Here is a 13,145-nt window from a genome sequence, read left to right as displayed (position 1 = left end):
CTATGAATCAGAAATAAATCAATATGCAACTACTAATAAGAAGTATACCTACTAACTTATTCAACGATTCAGTTGTCATATCATCTTCAAATTCTTTGTTACACGAAAATATCATATGAATAGGGTTCATATTCTCGTCAAATATAACCCACTAACTGTCAATTTTATGTTATTCACTACAACCATTGTTATCTGTCTAATGATAAGTTCCAGAAACCTACTTATTAGCAAAATGAAAGCATACTTCTGAACACAAACGCACCACAGGTAGCCCGCTGGGTACGGACTCCCACAAAACTTTCCTAACTCAGCATAAATTTTGTATACTTTCTAAATAAAACTATACTTTTTTAACAAGGAAATGATTGATGTAGCATGAAAATTTAATTTTACATTTCATCTGTACTCTTTCTCTTATAAAAAACAATCTAGTTCTAACATTTTTTTCTGAAATATAGATGGAAGCATTTTACAATTGCTTACTGTCTTTTGCGATGTAGACTAATACTTGTTCAGTACAGCATAAACGTAGTGGCTTGTATTGGTCCCCCCCCCCCTCTCAAAGCTTTTACGCCTCTCATAAAACATTTCTGGGTGCGCTAAGAGGTTTTGGAAAAGTTGTAAATTATTCAGATAGTTTATACAAGCTTTTGAACACAGTAGCACTATCGTAAATTATATATATATATATATATATATATATATATATATATATATATATATAAGTAATTTTCTTCAGCTACCTTACTGCAAACGTATGGAGCAGCAGTCGCTTCAGGATCACTCAGCTAAAAGTACTTTGTGCATGCACTGAGAAAAATCCGTTCTCCGGACAGCAGTATATTGTACAAATCCTCTTGCTTACTACAGAAATCAGTACGGAGCATACGTTATCCGTATTCTACACACGCACTGCCATTAGATGTTATATCGTGCCTTTGCAGGATGTCTGATATCTAATAGTCTTCCTTATATTACATACATCTAATGTTACCTTCGTTAGCTATATGTTATATACGTTGCTTTGTATGTGAGATCTTGACCACCTATATTGTTACATACGGAAAATACGTACAGATGGAACACTTATACAGAAAGTGTTATAAAACATGCGTTTTCAGTTATACGTTTGCTGTACGTTAAGTCCAAACACTATAGGATTTACAAATAGAACATACTATTTTAAGTACGCCACATACAATCTTTTTTCTCAGTGTGCAAAGGAACAATTTGGTAATTTTCAGTTCTTGTTTTCATTTGAAATTATGATAATCCGTGTGTTATACATACACAATCCCATGTTACTTTAGAAGGACGACAGGAGAGAAGAAGGTCGTGAAGAAAATCAAATACGAGATTTCAACGGATTTACACGTTTGATGTCCTCTACATACCGAAAAGACTTATTTTGATTAATCTGTTCGTCCACCCCAGTTTAATGTGTTGACTCGTCTAAAAACCATATCGTTCAACAAATCAACACCGAAATTTAAACTTAAGATTCTCTAGGAGATTTTCTCGATATTTTCCTAATTAAAAAGTAAGGGTAGTTTACTGAAATGTGAAAATAAGAAAAAAGAGGCGATTTTCTCGAAATTGACTTCCACGAATTTCTTCAAATATCACATACCAATATTGCAATAAGAGCTCTATATTGTGGCATAATTCACTTTCCTAGAAAAAAATCTTGAATTTCTCCCATGAAACATATAAATTTATTGAAATACTGACTTCGATTTTTGTTTAAAGAACATCATTCCTCCTTCTTTATTTCACAATAAGTTTGTCTTACAGTCAGACACGAATGTGTTCGCGGCGAATGATTGGAGTAACGTAGTTTCCGCACAAGTAGCATTTAATTTTACGTCACAATAACTTATGTAAAGAATTTTAATTCAGGTGCTGATGGGATTTTGAATCGATGGTTAATAACAGTAATAATAATAAAACAATAAAATTACAATGCCAGTTATCTAAATATGCCAATGCTTTCTATGTTTAATGAAGATTATTTGATATTGCGGGATTTGAACCCGACCCCGTCACTTGGCAGTTTACTACGATAACACTACGTTAAAGCCCTTTATGTAAAATTTACAAATTAAACTACTAGTTAGGTAGACTATTTGTTTGCTAAACGTGTTACAGTTAAAAATATCTCGAAGCATAACTAATATTTCTGGACGTCTTCATATAATTTAAGGAATTATAAAACAACGTCTTCCATCTTTACTTATAGGCTGCAGAACCGACATTAAAAATCTCAATCACAACTCGATTTAGGGGCCATTCAAATATTTTGTAACCCCTGATCCAAAAAATTCAATATACAATATTTCCTTGAATCAAACATTTTCTTGTACGCCCCATATTTTGAAAACTGCATACAGTGCAGCCAAACCAAAACTAATAATTTACTAAGTATGACGTGCTTATTCTGTAAAACAAAATATGAAAGCTCAATTTAGGGGCCGTTCAGAAATTTTTGGTCCCTGATACAAAAAATTAAATATATTTCATTGAATCAAACATTTTCTCGTACACCCCATTTTTTTTTTTTTTTTTGAGAACTACATATAGTGTTGCCAAATCAAAACTAACAATTACTCAATATGATATGCTTATTTCGTAAAAAAAAAAAAAAAAATTGAAAACTCGATTTAGGAGCCATTTAAAAATTTTCTGGCCCCTGATCCACAAAATTCAATAAATTTCGTTGAATCAAACATTTTCTTGTACGCCTCATATTTTGAGAACTACATATAGTGTAGCCAAACCAAAACTAACAATTTACCCAGTATTATGTGCTTATTCCGTAAAAGATATGAAAGCTCGATTTAGGGGATGTTCAAAAATTTTTGGTCCCTGATACAAAAAATTAAATATATTTCATTGAATCAAACATTTTCTTGTACGCCTTATATTTGGAGAACTACATATAGTGTATCCAAACCAAAACTAACAATTTACACAGTATGATGTGCTTATTCCGCAAAAAATATGAAAACTCGATTTAGGACCCATTCAAAAATTTTGTGGCCCCTGATACAAAAAATTCAATATTTCATTGAATCAAACATTTTCTTGTACGCCTTTTATGTAAAGAACTACATGTAGTGTAGCCAAACTAAAACTAACAATTTACTCAGTATGATGTGCTTATTCCGTTAAAAATACGAAAACTCGATTTAGGAGCCGTTCCAAACTTTTGTGGCCCTGATCCAAAAACAAATTCTTGGCCAAGATCGCAATCCTTTTGATCCATTTTTGGATTATTCCTAAAATTCTTGTTTACAGCATTTTGAAAGTTTTGCTTTAATTATAATCACCCTGTAAATCAAAAGGGAAAATAAGTAAAGATGTGGAGGTATTGGATATTCTCATGTGTGTTTTATTTGCTACATTCACTATGATAGAATAAGGACAAAGCAAATTAATATTTTGTGCTTTCTGAGAGAACTGTACCGTATTCAACATAGCAACAAGTAACAATTGAAAATTGATGCAAGTGCACAAATACCTAGGATAAATGCTATATTCGAAACAAAAAATGACTGAATGACCATATTGTCATAGTTGGTTGTTACAAACATTCCTATTCTCATTTTGTCTTTGGTGTTCGCGTGTGATACAGTATTTAGAGTGTAATTAGATGGGAGAGGTGTAGAGTGCTCTTGTTATTCAACTGATTACCACTCAATGGTTTTCACCCCCATGTCCCACCACCAAAATAACAATCTAATGCAATGTAATGCATTATCAATGTATGCACCGCTAAATAAAGCCAATTAAAAGCACACCACAGACACACACATTACCATTACAAAATGAATTTTATAAAAATGGTGTCACCAGCACTAAATAAAAGATTTGTATTTTTTTGGATTAGTATTGTCTCTACAAAAGTATTTAACTACACTGGTTCTGAGGGTAATAAATAACTTTCTGAATGGCGTGCTAGCGCTATATGGTAGTGGATTTCCGAAATACCATTTCGTTTAGTCTCTGTGTACAAATACCACCAAATGCTTTGGTTTTATCTCTCTTGGTGTTGACAGTTTCCGCCACACTCTCCACATATACATAATCACAACATGACAAATGTAACATAAATTAGTGCTTCTCAGCGCAAGCAGAAGCAGATCCGGCTTAAAAATGCAACTCAATGTCCTTTTTTTCATATAGACGAAGGAATGTACAGGTGGCCGAGAACATTTTTAAATACATGTTAAATATACAGATAGTTGTCAAAATAATGGAAACATCCATTAATGCAACAGTGTTAGTAACACTGAATATTCCCTTCTAGCACAGAGATGACCATTTCGCGTCTAAAACATCTTAGTCCTGATATATCAAGATGTCCAATTATAGGGATGCGCACGAGACGAGTCGAGACAGAATTTTCATGACAAAATTCGAGTCGAGACACAGCTCTTCCAATAAAGAATACATTTTTCGAATGGAGACATCACTTTTACAGCACATTTTCGAGACGAGACAGCCTCAAATCTTGTCTCGTGCGCATCCCTATCCAGTTATGAGGGCTGCCAACTTACCGGTAATTTGCCGGCTGACTGGTATTTTTGTCAGCTTCAAGGCTTATATATTCCAAGGTTTAAATATATTTCAAAGTTTAAAATGCAATCATCCTTAACCTATTTTGAGACGTATAAGTAGGCACTGTTACTTTTAATTTTCAGAGTTGGCAACCCTAAGAATTGTCCCCTGATATCCCGGAAATGGGACTTCCTGTGGGACATTGCTTTATGGGATAATAACAGGATCACATTTAGACTTTCAAATTTCGATATATGATAGGTACATCCCACTAGAATCCAGCGGAAATCTCGTAAAGTTTCAACTGTGAGTCTGTATAGGACCGTGGAGCGTCTTTTGGATATGTTTTTATCTGAATTCGTTAGTGCTCTGTGATTATATTATAATAATACTCTCTTGAGTGACAGTAAGTAGTACAAAATGTAGTGTTGTATTGATTTGTGTGTTCAAAAATCAGACTTTGGTCGTGGAAAATGAAAGGGTCTTTCCGATCATACTTTCTTCCAGAAAATTTTCTCCGAAGGAACAAAATCTAAACGTATAGGGTCTACACTGAGATGCTATTGACTACACTGTACAAGAGTGACATATAATCACTTTTATTTTATATCAGATCTGACAGAAGAGGGCGATAGTCCAACTTGTATTGGAGGGCGAATTCCTCTCCCCCCAATATTCCTGAAAGAAACTGCCTCCGATTTTCAGGAAAAGAGAAAACTGTTTTTAAATGGTTAATTAGAACAAATGTATACAAATCTACCAGTGTGCCAAGTACATCAAGAGCAACATTATTCAAGATATACCAGATTGATATTTTGCACACGCACTGCGTATACTGCTCACTATTTTTTCAAGTGATTTTGAGATCTGTACGTTAACACAGTGCCGGCCCAGAGAGGCCTACATTTTTGAAAAAGGGATTTTCTCAGAAAAATTCCCATTTTCCTAGAATTCCCCCATATCAGGTATATGACACGAACATGCGAATGGAACCGTTTGGAGAGATGTTTTATTCTAATGAGAATGATGTACGAAACAAGGTACTAGAATAAATAGTGATGATGCAGTACCTGCTTGACTAAAAGTACAAAATTTACCCTAACAAATCCCAAAATCCCAAAATGGTTAAGTAAGCAAGATTTGATAAGAATGTCCCCAATAATATGAAGGGATTTTATCTTTGACTATTAGAAAAGAAATTTCATACGATGCTTCCAGCATCTTCTCACTTTGTTTGTGAAATGTTCCAGAGGAATCCAACTTCATAGGTTTCGGCACATTTCTCTTCACAATAATAATAATAATAATAATAATAAAAAATCTTGAGATCTGTCTTTGAAGGTTGGATGCCCTATCGAGAAATGTCGTTCCAATCCTACGGCAAGGAGGGCATCATTGCTAAGGACAACATAGCACACAACACACTGGAAGTTGAATATTATCTTATCTAACGAACGTAAAACCATACCGGATGTAACCATCACTTTAGAATCTTCTCTTTCTTTGAACTTGAAGTTGCCATTTTACTTCACGAACACACTTGACAAAAAACGAGTTAGTACAAAATTCACAACGCCACAAATTAAACTTCTCAGATCAGAACACCGGCCGGAAAAGTTTATGAGACGAACAATAGCTTTTGAGTGGTTCCGTAGACAGTCTGCCTTGGGTTTATTATTCAGAAGCACAATAGCGACACTGGTGAAACAAGAAAGAAAGAGCTATTTTTCAATCTATCATCAATCAGCTTGAAACTATGTAATATAGGCTTTTCGTATATTAATTTTTATCAAAACTTCCGGAAGTAAGTACTAAATACTGCTCTGCTCTCTTTCGACATTCCCCACAACCAGTGGTGGATCTAGGCCAGGTCTGGAGGGGCCTAGACCCGCCAGTTTTTTCAGTGACAATAATTTAAGCTATTATTTATATTTTTTTCTAAGTTGATAGTAAAGATAATATGCCTATCACAGCCTGAGTTCTTGCAGGCCCAACCAGTTTTCCCTTCTAGATCCGTCTCTGCCCACAACTCTTCATTTTTAAAACTGTTTGTTAACAATCACGCTACTTTTTTATTACCGAAATTGTTATTGGCAGACCCGTAGCCAGCCCAAAAATGTAGTGGGGCGGTAGAAATTAGGGGGGCACGACCCAACCATATTATAGTTCATTTGCAAGCCGAATAATGTGAGAGGGAACAACGAAAGAACCCCGAGAATACCTATGCACACGGTGTTTGTCTACCACAAGGTTCACTTATCGCAGACTGACATCGAACGAGGGGCCCCGTGCACCAGAGATGAACACTCTGCCACTGAGCCAGGAGGGCATGGAGTAGTTAAGGTTTATGAAGGGGGGGGATGGCGCCAAATAAATAAGATTGGAAACCACTGTTTTAAAGGTAGCGCGTCATTTTACATGACGCAGCAAATCAGTTCAAATCAACATTAAAAGCAAATTGTCAGATTTTGTTTTCGAAGAGAATAAAAAAGAAACAGCATTTGTGTTTGTCTACTGCCTTTTGTGATTCTAGTGGCAACAATTACACTGTTATTCCCAACAGTAATTGATTTTTTGGTCTTTTGTTAATATGAAATATCTCTTCCAGTATGACACTGATAGCATATCGAATACAAAATTATTTGTTTCAGTACAAGGAGATCATCATTGGTTTACCGGGATGAAAATTACTATTGTCAAGCATTTAAATCTGATTCATGTCGCACATACTTTTGCTTTACAATGTGTTTATGTTATGTTATGTTATGTTACAAGCATACACACACTGCTATTAACATCAATCTACATACATAGAGTAACTAACAAACAAACAATGCAATGATTAGTTGTTATTTGTTGTTTCAATTTCGGTCAAATACGCTTCCTTCTCAATAATTTGAAATTTATGATTTTGCTCTCAGAGGCCTTTCTTTCTCTCTTCCTCATTACGCGCTGTTGTTAATCCATAAAAGGACACAAGAAATGATTCGTGCATTGTTATTATTATAATTAATGTTGGGACCAGCTGCAAAATGGCGCCGAACAACTGCCTGCTTCCGAACAGTCATCTATTTTTAAACAATATTGATAAACGAGGTTTGAACATGAATTGATGCGAACATAGAGGAGCTTCTACCATTTCGGCGCGATCGCCATTTGTGTGCACTAGCGTACACAGAATTTCATCAGGACGAATGGGAGGTGTCAAAATCCCAAGTTGATATGGTTTCAGTACTTTCGTTTACATATCTTACTACGGTAAATGTTTATTGTTTACATATAATATTTTTTTAAAGGGAGCTCAAACCAGGGGCGGATCCAGAACGGAATTCTGGGGGGGGGGGTTGAAATACTGCTACTTACAGCTATTTTTAAGCGCTCCAAACTCTGGGATAAATTTTATTTATATATAAAATAAAAAAAGTTTCTTCTCCTGCGGGGTGGGGGCGATTGCCCCCTGGATTCGCCCTGGTTCAAGCTCAGAAACTTCTTCATTGCGTACGCCTCACAGTAGGTCAAAAACGCAAAAAGCTGGCCAAAATATGATAACTATATTCAAATTGAATGAAATTTAGTATTAATGGGTTATTGAGGTTGCTGATTACGATTCTGCAACTGAAGTTGAAAAAAACAAAATGGCGGATCCAAAATGGCGGAATAAAAAGGATGTTAACATACTTCGTAATTTTCACAATGTATCTTTAACAACATTCACTTTTTTCACATATTTTGATGACAATTACTTGTTACTTACGTTCTTATTTATTAGAAATGTATTACTTAATGACACAAATTATTGGTATTTAATTCGGTTATCATAACTGCAACGGCTTTTCACTGTAACATTAAATGAACAATAATTAACATCAACACGCTTCGTAATTGGCACGTTTTGGCAGCTACGTTTTTGTCGACAGCATTAATTAATATTCAGACTACCATTCTACAAAATATGAACGTGGTGCACGAGGTTGCACATAATGTTTTCAACGCTTTAAGTTAATAAAATATATAAACAATGTGATAATTTTGCCTGACTTGCGATTCAAATTATAAATTATTACATCATTATTATTAATTTTTCACTTCATACACTTATTCTACTTACCAGTACGATATAGGAAAACTTTACAGATTTAAAAACTATGAAAGCGTTCGAAAGTTACAACCGTTTCAACGGACGCGTCACAATTCTTCTATTGTTCTCTAAGCATTTGACCTGCTGAAGGGTCTACTTAAGAGTGGTCCAGATAGTCGGAATAAAGTAAAACCTCTATTCTATTTATGGATTTGGGCTTTTCTAACATCACTCTAGCCAACTTCATAAAAAAATTCCTATATTACAACTTTCGTTTTTTTACTTTTGGCCAGCTTTTTGCGTTTTCGCCCCACTGTGCGCCGTTTGTGTTCGGTTTATTCAACGAAAACTCTCGTAAAACTTACCTTATTTTAATGAAACTCAGTATGTACCTTCCTGCAACCTTTCGAAGAAAGATTATTGTTTTAAGTTGCAACTTATCACTAATGAAAACGAATGTGATGAGTCGAGGAATGGTCAGAAGATAGTGCAAACAATTTACAGCAGGCCACACCAATGTCCACGACAAACACAATAGTAGCCGACTGTTCATGTTTTTGCCTGAATTTGTGGACAGTTTGAAGCAAGCAATTACACTTTTCAGACCAAGTATCCAAACCGGGAATCGAACCCGGCCCGGGATCGCTCGCACCAAAGTCGAAAGTGTAAGTGACTACGCTATGCGTGGGACCACACACTTCTAGTTTTAATATATAGTTAAAGGTAGAGATGAAGTGTATTTTCGGGGCCTACTTAATTGGTTACAGAAAATTACTTCTCGCTATTTCTTACAGATTTTGCTCTATAATGATTAACCTTAAAACCTGAAATGCCAAATTCCTATCATTTTCGGTTTGAATACCATCTCCATTAACGAACCACTAATCCCAACTTTGGACCCTGAACATCATATCGAAAAATGTTGATGAATCATCAAGTTCTTGAGTTTATTTATTTATTTATTTATTTTTGTTCCTCGGATGAACATAGATACTGATTGACAGGGTGAATACATAAAAATCCTAAATACATATATAAGTGAATACATAAGATTGTCCTAAGTAATTCTTTGTGTATTGCATGATAATGGCATAGTCAGTGGTGTATTTAGGGAGAGGGCTTCCGGGCTTAATCCCCCCCTTCCGAAATTTTATTTACTATATTAAAGTAAATTAAATATCTTGCAGAATTTTCACATTTCCAGGACTAAAGTTAGCAAAGAACTCCCCGAATGAAAATCGTAAATACGCCACTGGACATAGTAATTTAATAATAAACTCAATAAAAGCATTTTAGAGCATAACATGCACAAGAATCATTAAAAAATAATAGAAATGTGGGATACTACTTCCACTATTAGGTTTACTAAAAAATAACTAACCTCTCTCTCTCGTTTGACAATACCGATAGCATACTAGTCTTTAGTGCGGAAGAATCGAACTCGATTACAGATAAGAGCACATATATTTTTGTTAAACTGTAGATCCACGTCTCCTGAACTCTCAGTCCTCCAAAAAATGATAAAACACCCAACAAAATACGTTGGGAGTTCTCTGTAATACTTTCAAAAGTCCAGGCTCAATCTTAAAACACCGAAACCATATCCACGAAGAAATTAAATGTCAACTGAAAGCAGGAAATTTGTGTTATTCTTCAGCTTAAAATCTTTTGTAATTGCCAATTCTGTCGCGGAATTTGAAGCTTAAAATATATAAAACGAGAATCATGCCTGTTGTGCTGTTTGGTTGCGAAAGAATGGTCGCACACTATGAGGGAAGAACGTAGACTGAAGGTATTTGAGAATAAAATCCTTAGACGAATATTTAGACCTAAGAGAAACGGGATTGAGGAATGGTGGAAATTTCATAACGAGGAACTTCATAGTTTATACGTTTTACCGGACATTGTTGGGGTCATCAAGTCTAGGAGGCTCAGGTGGACAGGTTATGCAGCCAGAATGGAAGAAAGTAGGAATGTTTTTAAAATTTGAACTGGAAATCCAATCGGAAAACGACCATCAGGAAGACTAGGCGCAGATGGGAGGACAATATAATGCTGTATTTTACAGAAATACGAATACAAACTGCAAACTGGATCCAGTTTACTAAGGGTAGAAATCAATGGAGAGCTTTTGTGAGCGTGGCATTGAACATCCGGGTTTTATACGCCACAGCGTTACTTAGTTAGCTGTAAATTAAGATAATGCATATGTATTTTGGAAGACGTGACTGATATACGGTAATAGATATTGAGAAAACTACAGCTAACAGTTGAAACTGAATCTGCTGCGATATTCTGGAAAGTAGTAGATTGAAAATAAAACCTTCAGTCAAACCCATTATTGATACGCGGCACTGAACTTATGATGAATGTTAAATGAACCGTACGCACGTACACACAGAAAACTGTTCTTATATTTAAACATAAAGACATAATAGTGTCTGTTGTATTTAATCTTTTATAATCCCTCGTATTATGCGAAGTCATTAGTAGAAGTGCATTTCGAGTAGACTCATTTAACTTCAGTGAAGTAGCATTAATGTAATGGACGGTAATTACATGTTAGGATGAGATAAACGGTAGATAGGGGTACATTATAGAATATATATTGAACAATCAAAATCGTTTGATCAAAACAAACCAATCAGATGCGTTTCGAAACGGCCATTTCGTTTTCTAACCCATATCCTTTTCAACGACCTTTTCGTTCTAGGATCTCCAACAACGATGGTCTGTATTAGAAGACGTTTCCTTAATGTTTGGCCTCCATCACGTAAACGCTAAGACATCAACACTTTACAGCACAACAACATTCGAAACTTAAAGGATCTCGTTTTTGTCTATGATTTTTCAGCCAGGTCGATACTTAATGCTCTTGTGTTCCAATCTCTCGCCTAACACAGAGGAAAACTTTTTTTGTTGTTCTCTACGACTTGATTGCTTGTCGTTCATCTTTTATTGCAACTGCGTGCCTTCAGGAGAAACCTTTTCGAGGAGTTTCTGTCTTTTTTTTTTCAGAAAGGTCTTCCGTGTTGGAAGGCCAAGTCAGGAACACTACAACTACATTCCACTCTTTTATGTGTGAGTGTTTGAGTATTGCGTAGCCAAGTCAGGAACAGTATAGTCACCTCCCCTTTGTGTATGAGTTTGCTCTGTGTGTATTTGTATGTGTGTGTGTGTGTGTATAGTAGACGCTAACGTTTTATTTGCAGTGATAATGTTTCGTTAGTGTTCCGCTTGTTTCTTCAAAAAGAAACAAGAACACTCACACACAAAAGGTACATGCTTGTTCTTCTCTCTCTCTTTCTCTGTCGTTTGCTTTTCCGAAACTAAAGGTTACAAGATAAAAAAAATAAAACAAAACAGAAGAAGAGGAAATAAAGAAACAGGAGGCCATGAAAAGGTTAACGAAAAGTTACAAGAAAACAGAAGTGGAAAACGATAGAAAATAGAACTGGAAATAAAAATAAAATAAAAAAGGAAGTGGGAAAGAAAGAAAGAAAGAAAGAAAGACAGAAAAGTTTAAAGAGAGAAATTGCGGTAAAATTGAAATTGAAATAAAAGAAAAAATTCTATAAATGTGTTTCTCTTATTCGAAATTGAAATTGTGTTTATTTAAACGGAACAGATCACTTGAAATGGAAAAAAAAATCTATTGAACACTTCACTGGTAATGGAATAATTTTCACATAGAGAACGGTCGATTTTATTTTAAACGTTTTGTACTTCTATACTGTATATATTTGAATTTTGCAGTGGAAACGAAATAGCATTAAAGAAATCGAGCGTATACTTACCTCTGTATATCATTGATTATAATTCAATCACGGCGGACTTCATAAACTTTTCTTAGAATGTGATATGTTACTAGGTTATTATCAATTTTCGCCGAATATTTATATATTAAGAAAATCTGTAACTTATTTTATACAAAGTTAATCTCAACTAGGATTATGCTTTCAAGAAAAAAAATGTAATGTATTCATATACTCGTAGCTCCCTCTGATTGATTTGAATCTTTAAGAATAGAGGTAATTCTTAACTCTCAAACAAGGAACGCACGACGTTCCATAATGTTGGAGGAAAATATGCGAGGTATGATCAAAAGGTATAGAACCTTTACTTACCGAGCGAATTTGAATTCATTTCCCATGTTATGATACTTATTACAATGAATGTGAAATTATAAAAAGCCTATACTGTACTCAATTTTGGCATAAATTTTTTGAACTCCCCTATTCCTTCAGGATACGCCCGTTAATCAATATGACATGACAAAAACCTTATACTAGGTACTAATTAATTAATTTCAAACGGTAAGTCGAAATGTTGAAACACGTATTTCTCTTATCTTTATTTAAAAAGTTTATGTACCAAATTTCACATCTTCAACTTAAACAAACCCTCACATTGGGGCAGAGCTGGATTTAGGTTTGGTGTGACCCTGAGCTACTGAAGATAGTGGGGCCCTTTATGTATACAAATGAGCATAGGACCCTATACACAG

The sequence above is a fragment of the Thermobia domestica genome, chromosome 11 (assembly GCF_964235325.1).
Source record: "Thermobia domestica chromosome 11, izTheDome1.hap1.1, whole genome shotgun sequence".
NCBI lineage: Eukaryota > Metazoa > Arthropoda > Insecta > Zygentoma > Lepismatidae > Thermobia > Thermobia domestica.
The sequence above is the reverse complement of the archived record's forward strand: the minus strand, read 5'-3'. Positions refer to the sequence as shown.